Genomic DNA, 22,011 nt, shown 5'->3' on the forward strand with positions numbered 1-22,011 from the left:
ACAGATTCAGCTCGGTAACACAAGGCCATCACGACCCGCTTGGCGCTTTAAGTCTGCCGCCCTGGCTGACATTGTCTTCAAAGCTGAGATATTAGCGGACATTACCACATTCTTTGAACATAACAGTGCATCTGACACATCCGAAGGGGTCAGATGGGAGGCATTCAAGGTCTACATCAGGGGGATGTGTATCTCTAGGGAAGCAGGGGTCCTGAAAGCTAGAAGGCAAGCCCTGAATAACTCTGAAACTAAGCTCAAAGCCCTATAACGGGAATATCTCACCACTCCATCCCCGGGGACCCTAGCACGGATCAGAGCTGAGCTGGAACAGTTTGAGTCACATGCCATGAGAGAGGTGCAATACTATGCTCGTCCTATCGCCGCCCGTAGATATGGAGAGGGGGACAGACCGGGCAGGACCCTGGCTAGGCTGGTGCGAGCGGAGGGTGGTGTGACTCGAATTGATTGCATTATAGACGAGCAGGGACTGAGGCACTGGTCTAACCAATTCATTCTTGACACATTTGCTAGCTTTTATGCCAATCTATATGGTCCCCAGCCTGAACACTCAGCCCAGGACTTGGACGACCTACTGGAAAACATCCCTATGACTCTTATTTCCCAGGACAGCAGAGAACGTCTTGAGGCCCCGTTCACCCTGGAGGAGATAGTCCAGGTGATATCTGACCTTCCCAAAAACAAGGCTCCTGGCCCAGATGGGCTCACCTCTGAGTTCTACCAGGAGCACGTGGCCGCTCTGGCACCAGCGCTACACGGGGTCTGGACCGAGGCACTTCGATTACACACCCTCCCCCCCTCCTTAAGGGAAGTCTTAATAACAGTCCTCCCCAAACCTGGAAAACCCCCGGAGGAGTGCGGGTCCTATAGAACCCTATCCCTCATTAATACCGACATGAAAATCTTTGCCAAGATAATTGCAAACAGGTTTCTCCCCTTCATGACCCACATGGTTCATGCAGACCAGAGCGGGTTCATTCCCGGTCGGTCCACGTCACTCAACATCCGCCGCCTATTTAATGTGATGTCCAGGATTGACCCGAGCGCTGATGCTGTAGCGGTAACTATAGATGCTCAAAAGGCCTTTGATATGGTCTCATGGCAATACTTGTGGGCTGTTCTGGAGAAAATGGGTGTAGGCCCAAATATGGTCTCTTACATAAAGCTCTTATATATGGATCCGCAAGCTAGGATCCTTGTAAATTCAGTTCCCTCCTCTCTCTTCAAGCTACACCGTGGGACGCGCCAAGGATGCCCATTCTCCCCCCTCCTCTTTGTGCTCGCCATCAAACCCATGGCTGACCATGTTAGAGGGCATCACATCAATAAGGGTATTCGGTTAATTGACGCACCGGAAATCATCTCACTCTATGCGGATGACGTGCTCCTGTATATCAGAAACCCCTCCACATATCTGGACCCGATCATCCGCAACATAACTAAAATAGGCACGTACTCCGGTTTCACGATAAACTTTTCTAAATCTGAAATGTTCCCTTTCACTGTGGAAACTCAACAACCGACATGCGAGTATCCCCTGCGCTGGTCCCCGGAGGGAGTTAGGTACCTTGCGGTTCAGGTGTCACTAACCAAACCTTCCCTACTAAAGGACAATTACGAGGCTGCGGCTCAGCTCATTATTTCCAAGTTTTCCAAGTGGCGCAATCTACCGCTATTCCTGGCGGGCAGACTCTCTCTAATTAAGATGATAGTGGTCCCCAAGCTCCTCTATGTCTTCACTAACGTACCAGTCTGGCCTGGGAAGCAATACTTTAAGAGACTCCACTCGGAGTGCGCTCAATTTCTCTGGCACTCGGGGTCGGTCCGCAAAAAGTGGCAGCACATGACCTTACCATATGATAGGGGGGGGTTCGCAGCCCCAGACCTACGTCTGTACTGGAACGCGGCGCAGGCCAACACGCCTCTCATTGGTACGCATTTCAGAATCCGCCTCCGCATGTAAAACTTGAGAAAATGGCGGGGGGGGCAATATCATGACCCTATTGTTGCACTGCACATTCCGAACAGACGCCCAGGCAGACACGGTGGCCACCACAATCAGGGCTTGGAATGCTATTCTGTATTCTGAACAAGAGCGACACTCGTACTATAAGTGGCTTCCCATGTGCCAATTTCCCGGACTCCCCCCCCACACACGACCAGCACCTCTCACGACACTGGGAAAATCTCGGCTACAGAGCCCTGACTGACCTCTTCCCAGATGGTATGTTTGTCACCCCTCAAACATGGCGACCAGAAAATTCCAACTCCCTGCTCAAGATGTTACAATACTACAGGCTCTGAGCTGCGGTTCGTGCTATGTGGCCCTCATACCCAGACGAGCCCCCAGAATCACCTGAACTCCGATACATAGCAAACTCTGCGGGCTCCAAGGGTGTGCTATCCAATTTGTATAAAATGCAGCTGGGAAAACAGTGCTTGGGTCCCTCAAACCACGTGAGGCATGGGCTAGGGAGCTTGGAACGGAAATAACTGATGTACTGTGGGGTAAAATGTGTGCACATACGCGCATGTTGTCCCTTAGCGCTAGATTCCGCTGCATACAATTCAAGCTCCTCAACAGGCTCTACTACACACCGTGTAGAATGGCGAAATTCACAGGTACCCTATCGCATACATGCCCTAAATGCAAATCTTCCAAGGCAGATCATATACACATGTTCTGGTGCTGCCCTGCAATCAAAACATTCTGGGTGGCTGTGACGGAGGCGCTCTTCGAAATAATAGATTCCCCGGTGGAGGAGGACCCGCTTGCCCTGTTGTTTGGTATCTGGGAGGGGGAAAATGTAAGGAAAATGTCTAAATTCTTAAATGTGAGCGCCATTGTTGCTAAAAGATGTATATTGCAAAGCTGGAAGTGCCACAACCCCCCCACCCTCATGATGTGGCTCAAAGCCCTCACCTCGATACAAATGTGCGAAGAGGAATACATTGGTTCCTTGCCACCCACATCACGCCCCAAAAACGTGTGATCAGAATTCTGCAGCTACCTGAACAATAGAGACAGAGTGGAGTGGAGGTCTACCCCTCCCCTAACACGGCCCACTACGCCATGAACACTGTAACTCTCCTTCCTTTCGTTCTGTTTGTGCCACTCCAAGACACTAATCGTCCTCTCCCGGAGAAGTTGTGTCCAGCCGTGTTGTGCTGCGGCTGGTGATGTGATATTGATTGATTATTGCCATGTAACCTGTACTGTGCCTGTCTTAACTTTCTGCCAATAAACAAAAGTTTAAAAAAAATAAAAATAATAAAAAGAAAATGCTCCAGGCATGCAGGTAGCACGTTCAGATGCCCGGAACCTGACTTCCTGTCTGGGCTGCCAGACTTTCTGTCCCACCCCAGCCACTTTATTGGCTGGAATAGACCAGAGTACTTCCTGGAACGACCGGGTAGAGGCTGGTGAGGAATTTAATGGTAACTCAAGTGCCTGCCTTACCTCTACAGTGTTTGTTCCCCTAACCCGTAGTCCTCCAGCCTTCTGACTATTTGATAAAAATACTCATGCTGTATGTGATATCGGCAGGGCATAGTGTGTGGCGAGACTGCGCAGGCCCCACGAGTGAACTATTCACACGTACACCAGGTTGGAGGGTCACTCGGGAATCCTGTTTGCACACGCTTCCCGACTATTTATTTCCTTTTCTGCGTCATGATGTTGCTCGTCATCACGCTTCCACAGCCTTTCCTCTATATCACATCCCTCCCCAATTTACCTGACAAATTTCAAAACAGGCACCTGCACTGTTGGTGCATATGAGTAGGTAACTAAGTGATAAACGTAAAGTCATCTCACAATTCTCTGATACATGCCATGCAGAACAAAACCTCTTAGCTTTGTGGAGGGCTTCAGCTTTTCCCTCAGGGAGTACTTGTATCTGCTCCCCTAGGGTGTCTCTGGGACAGTCACTGGAGTCTCTGGCCTCTCTGGGCTGGATTGGTAGGGGTCTTGATCTGGTTTGATTTGGGTATCGGAGACTAGTTGTGGTCTCCTCTTCTTCGCAGCCTCTCGGCTGCCTTGGTGTTTTGGGAGGATGACTTTGAATGGTAATTGCTTCCCCAGCCAAGGTAGCTTCCCTCCATGTGGTGGGTGGTACTCGTCGGATGTGGGAGGCGTTCCCGTCTCTTGTCCTCTCCTTGCCGTCACCTTCCCGTGGTTCTTGTCAACCATGATCCATGGGGTCAGTTCATAGGATAGTGCCAACTTTGTCGGGTAGGATTTGTACTGGATTGGCACTGTATCCCATGAGGTTATGTTTCTGTGCATAGCAGACTAGCTCGACAGGCTCGGCTTTCTGACGCATTCCGTGCTTGTCTGTCTTCCCCAACTTGCTGGTGGTCTACGCTTGGCATAGTCCAGTTGGAGTGTATGGGGAGCCCCACCTGAATCGGGGTCTTTGACATGAGGGCTGCGGGGCATACGCGAGTAGATGAGCAGGGTGTCTGCCGATGCATGCACAGGAATCAATATACTTCTCCTAGCTACGGCACTCCTTGGTCTTTTGAAATACGGATTACTCTGTTTAATGCTGCCATGAAGAGCTATGTATCCCCATTCATCTGCAGCCAATATGTGGTGATTCTGTGATGCTGAATGTTTAGATTGTCCAATTAGCCTCGCAGTTCTCGCCCTTTGAATGGGGGCCCATTGTCACTTTAAAGTTTGTTGGGTATGCCGTGTACAGCAAACATTTTCTTGAGTGCTGTGATTACCGATACTGCGTCGGTGGATCAGATTGGTTCTACTTCAGGATACCTGCTAAATTTGTCAACTGCTACGAGTAGGTATGCCTCGTTTGTGACTGAACAGAAGTCCACGCTGATTGCATCCTACCTTCAGGTGACTGAGTGGGGGTTCTCGAGTGGCTCTGGCAGGCTTTGCCATTGAGATGCTTCGGAGTCGGCACAGGACCCTACCAGGGCTATCACTTTTTGTTGAATATTTGGTATCCACATGTGCGATTTACGGAATGCTTGCGTTGTGATTATGTCTTGGTGGTCTTTGTGGGCTAGTTGGAGTGCCCGTTGTTCCAGGGCCGCTGGCAGGATGATATGATGCCCCTTCAAGGTGAAGCCTTCTGGGGATATGGAGAGCTCTGCAAAGGTTCCTGGGTGGTTGGTGTTCGGTGGGCTGCCGCTGCTCTGAGGTTCTTCCAGTCCCCTGATCTGATGGACTTCACCACTCATTGTAGGCATGAGTCTTGTTTTGTTTCACACTGAATTTCTTCTAGCTTCAAGCACTTTGGGTGGGCGCATGTGACTACGTGACAAACATGCTCGTCTGTCTCCTGGGCTGCCTCTTGTTCTGCTCGGGTGGCTGGCCAGAGGTCCTGTGAGAGGTAGTAGGCCGGAGTGTCTCCACCTGTCAAATGGTTGTAATTGGAGAATCCACCACTCTAGTCTCGCCAGTACGTGTGGAGTGGATCCCTTGAAGATTGGCACAAGTGATTGGGGTCTGTATAGACTGTTGTGGGGTTCCTTGGAGGTACACTTTGAAGTGTCGACACCCCCATAAGATGGCGACAGCCTCTCACTCAATAGGAGCGTAATTATGTTCGGTCTTGGTCAGCGCTCTACTGGCAAACGTGACGGGGTGCGTGACCACACTCTGCTGATCTGTTTGAGTGAGCATAGCGCCCACCCCCACCAGTAGTTCCGTTTTCTGGGTTGTGTTGAAAAAAGCCATTGTTTTATGAGTTGTGACAGAGTCTTTTATCGCTGAAAAGCATGCGCATGTTCCTGTCCCCACACCCATTGTGTGTCTTTTCTAGTCAGGTTCCAAAGGGGGGCTGCGATGGTTGCCAGGTCTGTATAAACTTGCTGCAGTAGGAGGCCATGCCCATGAAGTTCTGTATTTCTGTTGCTGTGTTAGGCGGCTGCTACTTTGGCTGGGCCGGGCGAGGCTCCCTTGGTAGTGAATATGTATCCAAAGAAGGACAGTCATGGCATGTAAGGTTAGTCCTGATTCTTCTAGTCGTGCTAACATGGCGGCTAGCTAAGTGTTGTGTTCTTCCTCCGAGCGGCCATAGACCAGGATATCGTTGCTAATGTTCGTGGCCTTAGCAGATCTTGCAGTACTCAGTGAATCTCATTTTGAAAAACTTCTGCTGACGTCAATATGCCAAAGTTAAGTCTGCTGTACCTCCGGAGTCCCAGGTGTGAAGAGAAAGTTGTTATGTACCTAGACTCCTTCGATAACCAGATCTGGTGAAGGTCTAGTTTACTAAATACCACGCTCCCGTTAGGTCGACGATCAGCTAGTCGATGATGGGTTTGATATGCCACTCATGCCTGATTGCTTGGTTTGGTAGTCTCATATCAATACAGATTCATTCTGCATTGGGTTGCTTCGGCTTCTTGGTGACCACCATCAGAGACACTCAGGGGGTGAGTACTGAAATCTTCTCTATGATTCGCTGGTCCTCCTGCTTCTTTAGCTCTGCTTCCACTGCTGCTTTCATGTGAAATGGGACTCTGCTGTGTTGGACAGCCTTCGGTTCAACAGTGGGATCGATGGGGAGCGCAACAGTTAGGTTATTAAGGCATCCAATCCCCTTGAACAGCTTGGCATGCTTAGCCAACAGGACATCAATGGAGGGTTGTTGTAGCTGGAATGAGAAGTGAATTAGATTCAGCTTCTCTGCTGTTCGGCAACTTAGTAGTGTCTCTGCACCAGCATTGCCCACATAGAACCTTGTGCAGCATGATTCGCCCATGTGAGGGACAGTAGTTTTGAAGGACCCTTTCACGAGGAGTAAAGCTTTGCTCCCGTAGGCGTAGAGCCAGAAGGTCTTGTGTTGCAGCAGGGGTTTGCTCTGTATTTTGTTGTACTGGGTTGCTGGCAGTACATTCACAGTCGCGCCTTTGTCAATGACTACCCTTGTCGGTGTGACATTCATGAGCACCATGCAGGTCGGCTGGCGCCTGAACTTGTGCTTTCTTGCCCCTTCATTGGATCGGACTGCGGAGATGAGGTCTATCTGTCCTCCTCACTTTTTCCTGTGCATGGCGTGTCATCCTGGGGGTAGTTGCAGTTCCTCATCTGACTGTTCACTTTCACTACTGTCGCTTTCGCTGGCACTTGGATCACGCCCTACCATCTTGGCTTTTCCTCTTCATTGCGTTTGGCGGCTTGGCGTGTCTTTTGGTCTTCTCTTGAGGGTGACCTTCTGGGATCTGGCCGTGACATTGAGCTAAGGCACACTGAGGCAAAGTAGCTTAGTTTGGCACACTTCCGGCACATTGCACCTATGGCAGGCCACAGGTCTTCTCAGTGCCAAGGTCCACTGCACCATTTGAAGGACTGTTGTGCTTGTGGTGAGAGTTGGTGGTATGGGGGGGTTTCCCACGGGGATGACTTTTTCTTACCACTGCTGCCACGCGGGTGTTCGGCTGTTCCGCGTCAATTGGCAGGCGGCTTATGGCTGCCTTCATAGCTGCAGCCTGCGACTCTGTTCTTTCCCTTTGGCATTCCATCGCTAAGATGCGTTTGAGAAGTATGTTTCTTTCGGGCAGGACGTCTTTCGTGAGTTTTTTGGACGGGATGCTATGGATTACTTGCTGCCTCACTGAGAACTCTTCATCAGGGAACTTGCATCCAAGCGCTAATTTCTGGCTCCGGGTATGAAAGTTGTCAATCGGTTCTGACGGTCTCTGCCTCAGCAAACTTAGTTGGAATCTTTCGTAGTCTGAATTTAGCTGGGGTTGAAACTTCCCATTCAGCACTGCTCTCGCTGCTTGATATTCGCCTTCTCGACCTCAGTTTGGGATGGTATTGAATAGACGTAGCGCCAGAGATCTTAGGTTCAGCATGAGTAGTGTGCGCTTCTCCTCCTTTGCTAAGATCTTCCTCGACTTGAGGTGGAGCTCGAATTGCTGTAGCCACAGCTCCCATCGAAGGGCGGCACCTTCTGCATATGGGCAGAATGATCGCATAAAGGAGCCTTACGCTAAATCATGTCACATGCTCCTTCCTGCCCGTGTCTATAGGGGGTTGGGAGATTCTCCAGGGGACATGGGCATTCTCTGACATGCAGGTGACGATTATTGCTCATCTGACATACTTGCTGTGGGCTGTCACCCCTGGCCTCTTGCTTCCCTGATGGGCCGGTGGTTTTCCCCTGGTTCAACCCTCTTCGGTGGGGGGGGTGTTCCTGCTTGGGGCAACACTCAGTGTCTTCAGGTGCCGCTAGGATGTTTACCTGTTGCTTGTCACGCAGCCTGTGACATTGGGGACTCTGTGCTGGGCTGTGTATGTTCTCAGTTCTTATTTGGTTGTTTGTTCTTCCGAGTGCCTCTTGCCTGGGGGCTTTCCTCATGGGGCAGGCATGGGGAAGTGTTTCTCTGCATGTTATTCCTTGTACATATATTTTTTGGCTGCCAGGGGGCGCAGTTCTTGCCACCACTCACCTCCGTCTCATGAATCTTGGGAGCTCTGCCATCGGCTCCTGTGGCGAGAGTGTTGTCAGTGAGTCATCCCTCACCTTAAAGGGGGCTGCAGTCTCCCACGGTGCGCCTGGTTCGCCCCTCTGCATCGGGCAACTGGACAAGCAATGTGGCCTGCCGCCGCATATTACACTCCCTGGTGTTGCCGCAGTGTTCATTGCATTTTATTGCTGCTGGCAAGAGAGGTGCTTTTGAGGAGCGGGTGTACTGCTAACTCGGTCCCAGACCACCGTCCTCGTCACCAATGTGATATCTGCAGGACCTCGCGCATCGTGGGACTGCGCGGGCCTCGCATGTGAACAAACCACACAGACACCAGGTTGGAGGGTCACCCGGGAATCTCCTTTGTGCAGACTTCTCAATTATTTATTTCTTTGCTGCATGATGACATTGCTCATCATCACACCTCCACAGGCTTTCCTCTACACCACACTCTCCACACCCTGTCCCAAGTGCCACCATCTTCTTTTTCCCTATTCCTCCTGTCATCCCCAAAACAGCAGCGCTATTTCTCTCGCCAGCACCAACTTCCCCTTGTTCTTTTTCCCAGACCCTCACCCCGTAAAAAAAGACTGACAAAGCCCCTATAAAAACCAGCACCCCCCCAACCTCCTGGTCCTGTGCCACCTAAGCTTCGCCCTTGGCCACCACCCCTGGTGCAGCCACCATGCGACTCTGACTCGGCCCGCGTTGGGCTTCTAGAGCCAGACCCACAGGCTTGGTCCTGGCTTGGCCCTACCCCAGTGTTCCCTGACTCTGCCAGCTCTATTTTGTGGCAACATGAGAAGGGATATTACAAGAAGTTGCAATGAGTAAGTGGAAAAAGAAATATCTCCGGTGTGAAATACATGTATGGTCACTGCTATGTATGTACTTAATATTTACTTGTGACCATGAACTTAAATAAGGAACTTAAATTGAAGCCTTACTTGCAGACCCCTACTTGCTTCCTGTCTACTGCATACCACAAAACTATTGAAAAAACAGGCACTGCCATAGTGGTATTAACTGGACGCTGACAGTAGCAGGTGCAATCCCAAATTGTTGGCTTTCCCAATTCCCAATTCTCGTGCTCAAGGTTATCCTTAATAATACAACGTGTGGCTTCAGCACGCAATGAGAGGTATTTCTCAAATTAGGTACATTTGTTGCATTGTATATTCACTCAATGTGTTTTACACAAATATTTCTTAAGTGACCTTAAATATATTTCTTAGAGCTAAAACATATATGTTTAAGTACAGTCGTTTACTTAGTTTATAGTAAATCTAGCAATTAAATAAAGTCATTAAGTATGAAAGAGAGTTGGAATGAACTGCATGTACGCATCACTGTTGAGTACAGACCCAATACGCTCGTGTTAAGGATTTCTTATTCAGATCAACATTAGACCAGCACATAAGTGAGCGAACGAGGTTGAAAAATACTGCAACAGCCAGAGAACATTGCGCAAGCGCCCATCTGCATCAGACCGTGCTGCTCCAGCCTTGGCAACAGCCTCCGATTGGGAGCCAGCAAGAGGGACGCCTACCATTGGCTGCCGGGACTCTGCAGGGACTGGGGAGTTCTATATCATATTGCAGCCTTCGCTCCCGCCCTTCTGTTCTTGGCAAGCTCTCCCTCTGTACAGGGATTTTCTGACAGTACCAGCGGGAAGGTTAGGGGGAGGGGGCTTTGCTGCAGTGCTCGCAGGATTGCTTGCCCGTCTAAAACGGTACACATGTGTTATTGGTTTAGGACCGTCGGCTCCTACTGGCTGCCGGGCGGCTGTCACTAATAGAAGGCCTGTCCCGGAAGCAGAGTGCTTTGCCTTGCACGAGCTAATGCCTGTCCTGGGGGATGAGCCTGCTAAACCAGCCGTGAAGACCAGGCAGAGACAGTCTGCCCCACCAGCTACTGATAGCCCTCCCCCCTCTCCCTACTTAGCTGGGTCTTGGCGCATCGCGTAGGATATGCTATGCTGGAAATAGAACACAATTTACCAACATAAAAAGTAATGGAAGCCCTGTTAAATACGTTTTAACATTTCTGCTTTACAAATGTTATCAAGACTTAAAGAAACACATTGAAAGAAAGCTCATGTAGGGTCTCTTGCTCGTTGAAGCCATTGTTCCCCACATAATTCAGCTTTACAATCCTTTTCTGCTTATGGTGCTTTAACAATAGCTACTATAAGAAAGGGGTTCCAAGAAAGCAGTATTGGTGTTGTCATGACAACTGGAAATGCTATACCATACAATTGTTAATGCACAAAAAGTGTACATTATTTTAGTATTACGCGGATGTATTCCAATAGTGGCTTCTTTCACCTCAGGCCGAAGTTCAGGTCGTGTAAAACACTTGGCCATCTTGGAGTTGTAAGGTTAACATGAAACATTTTGGAAGCATTGTGCCCTGCATAGCTGTTGTTCGACTATGACAGTGGGAAGCATATGTTTAATCTAAAGCAGCGATGAAAAGTGTCCGACTTGTCATCACTGTTGCCACTCTCCATGTGGCCCGTGAGCCCCCCTCCTCTTCACAGACATACGCTTGTGCGGGCTCCCAGGTCGCTCTGAGGTGGCCTGAGGCGGCCGGCAACGCCCTGTTTATTTATATCGCACACGATGAAGTGATACGTCACTCTGTCGCGTGCACGCGCCCGTGAAGGGGCAGCGCCACAAAAAGTATGCTACCAAGAGGATCTCAGTTCTGTAAGAATAATTAGCGTCATCATAGCAATCTTGCTTTCATTGGTGGTGTGTTGCCAACAGTTCTCAACACCCACATGCAAGACCGTTTATAAGGGATTTTCTTTTTTGCTAAACAGCCCTAGGGGTTATCGATCTGTGTGAAGCAGCAGATTCACATTGACATGGATTAGGCAGGTCGGCCAGTGGAGAATCCTCGCTGTCCTGGTGCAGGAAGTCTGTCTGAAGTAACAGCCGCATTAGCATGCAAGGGAGGCAATATGGCAATATTCCTCAATGGCTTGCATATTTCCCTTTTAAAGCTGTATGCTCGGTGAACAAGCTGCCTGCGAGGGTCATGTAAAGAGCCGAGCAGACCTTGTGCTGCGCACACTTGTGGCTGCGACGGGGTGTGACGGGACCATGAAGGAAACATAGCTGGGCTTCAGAAAGCGCTGCCTGTTCAACTAGAGGGCAGAGAGCACGCTGCCCCAGTGGATGCGTTGCACGGCAGCTCGCCTTTCAAGGCACAGCCTGCGCACGTGATGAAAGGGTTTTGGCCTAAGCCCGTGGCTTGTGCGGCCCTAACAGCACAAGGGTAAAGTGCGCACAAAATGTCTGTGTACACTGCAGCCCTGTCTGTGCTGCCACAAACTAACCCTCAGGAAGGGCTCCACAGACACCATTCCAACGTGGGCAGTCTCTTCATCGAGGACCCGTGATGGGTGAACATGCAAGTCATAAAAGCGTATGGGGTGAAAACGACAGGCGTTCTCGGTCTTGCTGAAATGCTGTCCTGCCGATAAATGCACAGACTGGACTCGCTTGTGAATGACCGGTGTTAAATCTTAGGCGAGGACACAGGAATATGAAGCATGCACTTTAATAAAGACACAGAGCTGTTCTCTATGGCGTGTCACTACTTTTAATAACAAACAGCAACTGCCGAACATTTGGCGCTAGACCTGCCTACCACATGCCGAGCCTAGGTGCTTGCCATGGACAAGGGATTGCATCCTCTTTTAAAGCAGAGGATATAAAGAGAGGACACTACATCTCCCCTTCTCTTTAACAATAAACTTAATACTTTAGCCCATCTCTTCTATCCATCTTGTGGGTCTTCGTATTGTTCTTTTGGACGGACTGCAAATCCCTGGGAGGTGATCATCCCTCTCACTGTCACTACTGTCGGTGTCCACATCAGCGTCCATGAAGTCAGAGCAGCTGTCGGCGTCAACATCAGATGAAGCACTCCCTTCATTCTGTAGTGTTTCTTCACTCGCTGGCCGTTTGAGCTGGCCGTTTGACAACGAGGAATGTCTGGTCACCGTACCGTGGGGACTTGCTGCTGTCATCATGGATCCCTTGATGTGGGTGACTGTCATGAGTTGTGTACTAAATGCCGGTGTCTCTTTGGACCCTTGTTCTTGAAGCACAAGTACTTGATCCCTGATGTATACTTCTGGTTGTCTTGCCCTTCTCTTTGCATCTGCGTATGTCTTCATTTTTTCTTTGCTCTCTCTGCCCTTTTCTCTCGCCCTTAGTTCAGTGTCAGTGGTTGTTTCGTTTGTGCTAGAGTGCGAGAAGTTGGTTCTGACGATCCTGCCGAACATGAGTTCTGATGGACACACTCCCGTGGAGCTGTGAGGGCTGCTTCCGATAGGCCCGCAATAAGCTGCAAATCGCTTGCATGAGCGATCCTCTGGTGATATGACATATTTGCAGGATGCGTTTCAGATTTGCCATAACACGTTCTACGGTGCATTTCGCCTGTGGCTATAGCGGGGTGATCTTCCTGTGTTGGAATCCTAAGTGTTCGGCAAACATTCTGAATTCTTGTCTGCTAAATGGTGGACCATTGTCAGACTTTACAACTGTTGGGATGCCGTAATCAGTAAAAGTTTTGTCTAAAGCTGGAATTAAAGCATTTGCTGCTGTGGAGCGTATCAAGTGTACCTTTGGAAACCGTGACATCTAATCCATGACTACCAAGACATACTTCCCGTTGGGAAGAGCCCCAAACATGTCCACTGCCACTTCACCCCATACTTGAGTTGGCATGGCTGTCATCTTTAGAGGTTCTGGGAATGTGCGGGGAGAGACTGCTTTGCATATTGTACACTTCCCCAAGGTTCCTTCCACTTTTGTGTCCATTTGGGAAAACCACACTTTTTTTTGCAGTAGTCGTTTGGTGGACACTATTCCCCTGTGTCCAGTGTGAACAATGTCAGTGACTCGATCTTGTAGTGTGTGTGGGATGACTATCTGGTCTTCTTTTAGTTGCAAGCCTTCAGGGGACAGTGACAGTAACTGTTTGAGAAGGTTGAGTGTTCAGAGGTGTTTCTGTTCTTGTTCCGACAGGGTTATTTCCAATTGGTCTGCATCGTGTCATCTGCCGGAAAGTACTTTTTCTTTCATTATGGGGAGGACCCGGTCCTTATTCAGCTTGTGTAGCAGTTCAGGAACGTTGAGTGACTTAGGAAGTGCATTGCTGATCATGTAATTCACATATCAATCTGCCTTGCGATATTGTGATTTGTCTTTTGCTGGCAGAGGGTATCTGGACAAGAAATCGGCCGGGTTGTTTTCCTTTCCAGGTCGGTGCAGTATTTTAAAAGAATATTCTTGGAGGCGGAGTCCCCACTTGGGAATTTGTGGGGGCATCTTTGCTGTCGACTTTCCGTATATGGTCGTGAGGGCCTGGTGGTCTGTGATGATGGTGACATTTTTACCATACATAAATAGGTGGAAGTGCTCACAGGCCCACACTACAGCTAAGGTCTCTTTTTCTGGCTGTGAGTACACACACTCTGCCGGGTGATAAGCTGCGACTGGCATATGCTACGATTCTGCGTGATTCTGAAGAAGGAGGGCCAGGCTTGAATTGTGCAAGGACTGCCCCTAAGGCGACTGGCCTTGCATCAACGTTCATGTCCGTTTCCAGATTTGGGTCAAAGTACACTATGCATGAGGCCGATGTGATTCTGCGTTTTATTTCCTGAAATGCGTCCTCAGTCATTTCACCATGCAAATTATTGTCCCTTTCCTGTGAGATATCTTAGTGGGGTGCTGATGGATGCAAAATCCTTTATATATCTGGTGCACTAATTAGCCAATCCCAGGAAAGAACGAATGGCTGAAACAGATTGTGGCGTAGGCGCTTCTACAAGTGCTAGAACTTTTTCTGGGTCAGGTTGGAGGCCATCTTGCGAGAAAATGTGTCCAAAGAATTTGAGTGTTGTATTATTGAGTTTGCATTTGTCAACATTCAGGGTTAGATTTGCCTCTTCCAAATCCTTGCATACACGCCGCAATGCAGCATCATGAGATTCCTGAGTGGCGCCAAACACTAGGATGTTATCACTATAATTGAGACATTGTGGAATGCGCATAATTACCTTGTGTATCTCATTCTGGAACATTTCTGCGGCCAAAGACACCTCAATGCTGAGTTTCTTGTAACAAAATGAACCCACATGAAATGATATGATATGATGTGGCATTTATAACACGGCTATACACCAGTGTTTCAAGACGCAACGAGGCAAGGGAGGGGGAACAAAGGGAAGACAAAGACCACAATTTTACTAAGCCTTGTGACATTGAGTTTGCACAAGTGCAGGGGAGAGGGGAAAGGGAAAGTGTGAAGGGCAAGGAGGAGGGGCAGTGCAGTACATAGGATCAACAGTAATAATAAATAGAATAAATAAAACAATAGGTATAAAGTGCGGCCAGCTTGTGGCAAGTGCATGGGTAAGTGCAAACAGTACCAAGAGCTGGTAGGGACTGTAGGGATACAGAAACAACCCCTAAGTGCAGGGGTTGCCTGGGAAGCAGTGCAGGTGTAAAGCTGGCGGGGGAGGAGATCTGGGCCCGAGAACAGAGGGTAGCCAGGTGACCAGTGCAGTTTCAGTCAGGAGTTCCGCAGGGGAGAGGAGGAGAGAAAGCAGAAGCAAAGAGAAAGGTCTTGAGGTGCTTCCGGAACCAGAGATGGTTCTCCTCAAGTTTCAGGGAGGCTGTTCCAGAGGGTGTCCCAAGTTGAAGAAATGAGATCTACCACCAACTCGATGCTTGGAGAAGCGAATTACCCTTAGGAGTTGGAAGCAGGTGAGCGAAGAGATGGAGAGGGAAGATATTTAGGAAGGGAGAGTTGAAGGTATTGAGGCCCCAGACCCCAGAAGGCCTTGTGGACAATGCAGAGGGTTTTGAACATAATCCTCGCAGCCACTGGGAGCCAGTGCAGAGATTTCAGTGCTGGAGAGATGCAATTCCTGGGCTTGAGGCCAAGGACAAGGCTTGCAGTCCTGTTCTGGATGAGTTGCAGAGGGTGGAGAGTAGAACCAGGCAGATTCAAGATCATCCTGGAATCATTCTGGAGTCATCCGATGACTCCATTTTAGAGTCATCCATGGATAGTTCAGGAAGATCATCCGAAGTATTCCCACAGGCCAGAATATGTAATGAGATGATGACTCTAGAGTCATTACAGAAACTACTCCAGGATGAGTTCGGATTACTTCCAGTGATGATCTTGGATTACTCTAGGATGACTCCATGACAACTTCAGGATGACTCCATGACAACTTCAGGATGACTTCAGATTACTCTAGGATGACTTCAGATTACTCTAGGATAACTTCAGGATGACTTCAGGATGGGTGGGGACTACTCCAGGATGACTTCGGATTACTCTAGGATGACTCCATGACAACTTCATGACAACTTCAGGATGACTCAATGACAACTTCAGGATGAGTTGGGATTACTCCTGGATGATTTTGGATTACTCTAGAATGACTCCATGAAAACTCCAGGATGACTTCATGACAACTTCAGGATGGGTGGGGATTACTCCAGGATGGTTCCATGATAACTTTAGGATGGGTTTTGAATTGTGAATGATTATTGCAGACCACTCCGGGATGAGTTTAAATGATTTCAAGATGCTTCCAAAAGATTTAGGAAAAGGGGTTGGATTACCCCAGGATGTATCCCTTTTGAGTAAGACTGGTGGCATTATTTTAAAAGGACACTACTTAGACTTACGTATAGTGTACTGGAAAAACTCTTAGGGAATTTTGCAGCCGTCACTTTCCCTCTTTGACTTCTATGCTATAGCACCCAAGTCATTAACTAAGTTCGCTGATTTAGTGTACAAATCTACAAATCCCCCCCATGTCACGAACCAATCTGTAAACTCCCTCATTTCATTTCTCACCTCTAGCTAATCTGTCCTCACACCCAGAAAACTCCCACAATTCCAAAGCGCTGCATAAAAATACGCAATCTTCAAATAAACCCAAGCAATGGCTTCCTTTTGGTTTAATGCACCCGATATATGTTAATTAGAAGTCCTTCCTGGTAGAAGCAATGCAATCCCACAAAAATCCTATAAAAATCCAAAAGCAATGCAAACTCAAGACAATCCTATAAAAATCCCAAAGCGATGTTAACTATAACCCTGAAAAGAAACCCTGCTGCAGGCATTACACTCATTGGGTCTTAGTCGTCATTTGGGTAAAATGATATGACAGTCGAACAAGGCTAATGGGATATTATTTTTTTTTTTAAATTACTAACACCTGCTTTTTATTCAATTGCATTTATTAAAAGAGGCACAATGAGGTTCAACCTGAAAATGGGCACATATACACAAGCATGACTGTAGCAATCCCAGAACTGGGTACTTTACAATTAGTGCACATGCATGGATTTAAAAAAAATAATACCAGCCAGGGAGTCAAACCCGGATAAACCCAGTAAGCAAGATGTCAGGTACGGACCAAGCTCACAGAGCAATTGTGAAGCAGGTACCCAGACTCAGCACAGCTTTCAAGGAAGTTAGGCGGGGAGCCAGAACCAGCCAATGAGTCAAATTGAGACCCAGGGCAAGCCCAGGGAGCAAGGGCGAAGAAGGGACCCGGAACCAGTGCAGGGAGCCAGATGGGTACCCAGACACAGCCCAACAAGTAAGGAAGTTTGTTAGGGACCCAGAACAAGCTAGTGTGTCAAATGGGGAACCAGAGCAAGCTGGGGAGCGAGGGATTCTGATGTGGACCTAGGGTGAGTCCAGGGATCAGGGGAGTCAGATGGTGACCCAGAACCAGCCCATGGAGCAAGGGAGGGGGGCACAAGCACAGACCAGGGAGCTGGGGGGCACGTCCCATCCCAGGGAGGAAAACGGAGGTGTGGACACAATCCAGAGATTAAACGAGAGGGTGATGCAGACCCATCCCAGGGATCAAGCAAGTGTTGGGGCGGCCCTTGTTTAGCCTTGGGAGCAGAGGAGAGGGACGACGCAGACCCAGCCCAGGACGTAAAGGGGACGGGATACAGGCCCACGGAGCAAAAGAGTCAGAGAGGGGAGGGCACAAAACCATGCAAGGTAGCAAGGGGTGGCAGGGACCCAGCCACAACGCAGGGAGCAAGAGGTTTGGGGGCCCCAGACAAGTACAGGCAGCAATGGAGTTCCCCTGAACCAGCCCAGGTAGCATTTTATAATACAATAACTAAATGTTTTAAAAAATAAGATGAATTTTGCACTCTGTAAATAGTGACTAGACTTGCGTAGAAAAAGACAAGTCAGGTGCCTTCTGCTTCAGACAGTAGATCCCAATTGTGCTCGGCAGTGCTTTTCGGTATTCAACAGCAGAGTGTTCTGCAAAGCCCATTTCTGTTGCTTTAATGGATACATTCTGAAAGGCAAAAAGGAATAATTCTGTAGAAATTGTTTGAAAAGAGCTGGAAAAGGACATTTTACCAACCGGTAGATCTTGAAAGGAGGTGTTTAACAAACATAACTTCGCTGAAGAAGTGCCACGCACAGAGATGCCTGGATGAAAGGAAGCGCAGTAGACAATTAGCACTCTACAAGCTTCAAATAAATATATTTAACATGAGTGTTCTGAATGGCATTTATGTACCTTTTTTAGCTTCTTGTCGATGACAATCCAATATTAATCTTCTCTTTTCTGCCATTTGCCAGCTGTTTTTTCAGCAGGTAGCGGGCCAAGTTGCTCGTCTGCCTTTTTTTGCTGACATCACAATCTCCCTTGGTTCACCACGAAGCCTGTAACGAGAAGAATGTTCCTCTATGTATATAAGAAAAGAAAAAGGATTAGATTTCTCAAACCTAAAAAAACGATATCAAGATCTGGAAATTGTTCAGATTTCAATATTTAATAAAGCCAAGTCCACAAGTATATGCTCTCTTTTTGGTGGTCCGTTTATCTTGTTTCCTTACTGCTTTTCTGCCTAACTGGTTATTTATTCACATAGTATCGTGCTTTGGTGAAACAGCTTTGTAAGCACAATACATACAATTATAGATCTGTAGGCTTAGGCATATAGTCGATCGCAAACTTTACAAGGTTATCGACCCCAAGATGTCTTCACAGGAATGCCAGGGGTAGAGGGGAGAGATGAGGCAGGAGAAGACTAAGATTTCACTGGCATATTGACTGAGAAAATAAAGCATTACTTTTAATAGGGGTGCCACCCAACTTGCTTTTTACTCAAGGGGTGCTTACTTCTGATGCTGTTGCCGGACCAGGATCAGGCACTCGGTGGTTCCAGTCCTCCTCTTTCTCCACTGAAGCGCCAGTTCCAGGAAGTATCCGATGGCCAGCTTTCGATGCAAGTCCATTGTATCCCAGTATACTGAAATAGTAGCACAAACATTAATATTACACATGACTAGTGACCAAATTCCTTTCTACCCCCAACTGCTCCAACCCCCCCTTCTCCCCGAACTGCCCCATCCCTCTTCTTCCCCAACTACATCTCCTTCTGCCCCTACCAACTCTATAACCCCACTGTATTTTCAGTGATTTAAGACATGCAAGAAGTCGTGTAATAAACAACGATAGACATGCAGCTTCTATGTCAAAAACTTACAGCTCGTTGTCGTTCGTGAGGTTGAAAATCTTGGATTAGTGATTTAAGGCACTTTATTATTAAATGTTGCCCTGTGCATAGGAGTGGCTCTGCCACGGATAAACCACATTTTGCATGGAGATTTATTTATGTTAATGTTAATAAAGGTATTTGTATCGCTCACCGTCACCAACAGTATTGGTCCCCAGGCACTCAGGTGGATCTGCAAACAAGATGGCGGGAATCGGTTTGTCGGGTGAAGAGGTAATAGGAAAGTGAGAAAGTTTTGACACCTTCAGTTTGGTTTTCACCGGGCGCTGAGCTTTAGAGTGAATATCGGACCAATGCGAGACCTCGTCTTCTGTTGGTGCAGTTTGTGTTGTTTTTGCGGGGTGGTGAAGTGCGTGCAGTTTGCTAAGCGAGAAGATGGTTGTGTGGATTTTCGTGCAAGTTATGTATGCAGAGAATTGAGCATAGGGTTAGTGGGTTATGTGACTTGGGCAAAAACAGCTTTTTTTCACATTAGAATTCTTCTGTAAAGTGCTTGCATTACAATGAAATGAAGCCATTAGCTCATACCTGCCTAACCTCCGGATTTTTCCCAGAGACTCAGGAATTTTAGCCATTTCTCTGGGTCTCCGGGAAAGACCCTGGAATCTCAGGATATTTTATGGGGGAAAGCTTTCACTGATTTTTTTTTTTTTTAATGCTTGCATGACTCCGCCACCACAGACTCCCTACCCGAGTGTGGCTTTGTGTCTGCAGCAATGACTGTAACGCTTCCAGCACATTGGCAAAAAGAATGCAGGTGAAGCAAAATAACGCATTCTTTTTTGCCGAATTTCAATGTGAACGCACGTTTCTTTTGCTTTCGTTCTTTTTGCCCGGGTTAGGGTGGGCTCAGCCCCATTGAACCACAGCCATCAGGTTTGCAGGCTGGACAACTCACTGCTGCTCTACATAACCTGATGGAATACAACTAAGGGGAACTATCCAATGTCGGTACTGCAAAATTCAGGGAAAACGTTTGTGTTGGTTCTTGGAGTTTACATGTGCACATTTTAACGTGTTGATTTAATGGAAGGCTAATGCCCTTTGTCCTATGCAATTTGGGTGGTTGTGAAATGGCAATTTAATGAAATAAGCATATTTTACATTGAACTGTACATTTCTGATGTCACATCACTTACAACAGAGTTTACCTTTTTAACATGTGGGCGGAGCTATGTGAAAATGGGTGGAGTTGTGTGACAGTGGGCAGGGCATACATCTCAGGAATTTTGATTTTCAAATGTAGGCAGGTATGCATTAGCTTCCTTCAACTTACATGAAAACGAATAAACATTTATTTCGTTTGTCACGCACCTGGCTCCAGCCTGCTTTCTGTACATGTGCAATCATATTAAATATCATAGCGCTTACTATTTGCAGCTTCTAAAATCAGTTTTCGATAGCACAGTTCCATTGTTTTAATTCTTGAACACCAGCTGTCATGCACACACAAAAAGTTTGTTAAAGAGGGTTTTCTATTTTAAAGCTTCCCAGCGCCTTCAGCATTAGCCAAATTCGTCACTCCATTCCAACACTAATAAAAAGATGGCAGAACGAGGGCTGCGCCAGCTCCGACTAGGAGGACTTGTGGTCTGCATCCATAATGGGCTGTATAACGAGCGGGGTCTGTAAGTAGCAAAACATCCACACAGGAGCAGTTAGGTGATGAGTCAAAGATATAAGGTGAAAGGTCAGAAGGCAGAGCGGGAGCCGGGTGAGGCGCGGGAAAGAGGCAGCCCGAGTCCATGAAACTAAATGGCGGGTTAAAAATAGTCCTCTGAGAAAATGTCAGGAAAAGTAGGAAAACACGGTTTCGGGGCATCTTTTTCAAATCCTAAGCACTGCAGTACAAACTCGCTGCAATTTTGTCTCGCACATCTGAAACTCATTAAGGCCTTCAGATTGCAATGATTTCGGCAAATGAGCGGTTTGCAAATATGCTTTTTAAACCTAAAAATGACAATCCGATCCAAGGCAAATCTCCAGTGCTCAAAGGGACACATGAAAGACTGCTCCGCCCGGGCTCGACTGATAAGAAAGGAGCAGAGATATGGGGAACCGCCGGTGCCGCAGTACATCTCTGCTTGACATGGGCTAGATGCGCCTGCTTGTGGTGACGGGTTGTTACTCGAGCGGCGCTGCTCTGGATGCTCATCTCCTGAATTCCTCGCTCACCTTCCCTCGGGAAGGCCCGCGAGAGCCTCCTTTCATCCCGGCATGTACAGCTGGCTTAGATGCAGTCAGCTTTTCTTTTCCCGCGTCGTCTCCACGCCATGCCCCTCGATATTCTCGGAGTGCAGAGCTCACAGCTGCTCCAGAGAGACGAGATCCCAAAACGCTCACATAAATAAGGGTGCCCTGAAACCTGTGCACTCCCACCTACCTCTTCTATGGATTTATCCCGTTTTTTGTGCCTAGCAGGAGCACAGCCACCGTCTTCTTCCGCCGCCATTGCTGCCCACGTTGCCAGGTCCAAGTAAAAAAAAAAGGCTGAATAAATGCCCCTGCAAAACAAGCCCAAAACAAGCCGACTCCCACCAAAACCAGCAAAAAGAAAGAGCACTCACTTAAAATGCCGTGGTTAGGTCTCAAAAGTAAGACATTTAACAGAATAGCATAACTATACATACAACACAGTGTCAAAATAAAAATATTTTACTATAATCTGCTGCTCACCAAGCAAATTTAACCCCACTTTCCTCAGAAACACTATGTTTTTTAAAACACCCTTTATTATGAACAGCACAGTAAAATAAAATCCTCTTTATTAACCAGCTGCACGCCTCTGTCAAACAATTAATAAAAATAGGTGACCTTATTATCACAAAGGTTATGTTTGTCAGCTTGGTTTATCATGTGATTTGCATACTTTTTAAGCCAACTCCATCAAAACCCAAACATGTCCTCAAACTGTAGCTGGGAAGATATGTGG

The 22,011-nt window shown here is 47.8% G+C and overlaps 1 long non-coding RNA gene across 1 annotated transcript; it reads right to left on the bottom strand.

Moving 5' to 3' along the window:
- Window positions 1-16,739: 16,739 nt before the first annotated feature.
- Window positions 16,740-21,550, bottom strand: LOC138488161 (uncharacterized). The gene is made up of 5 exons (XR_011274595.1): window positions 21,463-21,550; window positions 19,213-19,251; window positions 18,683-18,812; window positions 18,077-18,244; window positions 16,740-17,848 (listed from the first exon to the last, which is right to left on the bottom strand). It is a non-coding gene; the product is annotated as an uncharacterized lncRNA (long non-coding RNA).
- Between the last annotated feature and the right edge of the window lie 461 nt (window positions 21,551-22,011).

This window comes from Ambystoma mexicanum, chromosome 9 (genome assembly GCF_040938575.1).
Source record: "Ambystoma mexicanum isolate Mex_15411 chromosome 9, UKY_AmexF1_1, whole genome shotgun sequence".
Lineage (NCBI taxonomy): Eukaryota > Metazoa > Chordata > Amphibia > Caudata > Ambystomatidae > Ambystoma > Ambystoma mexicanum.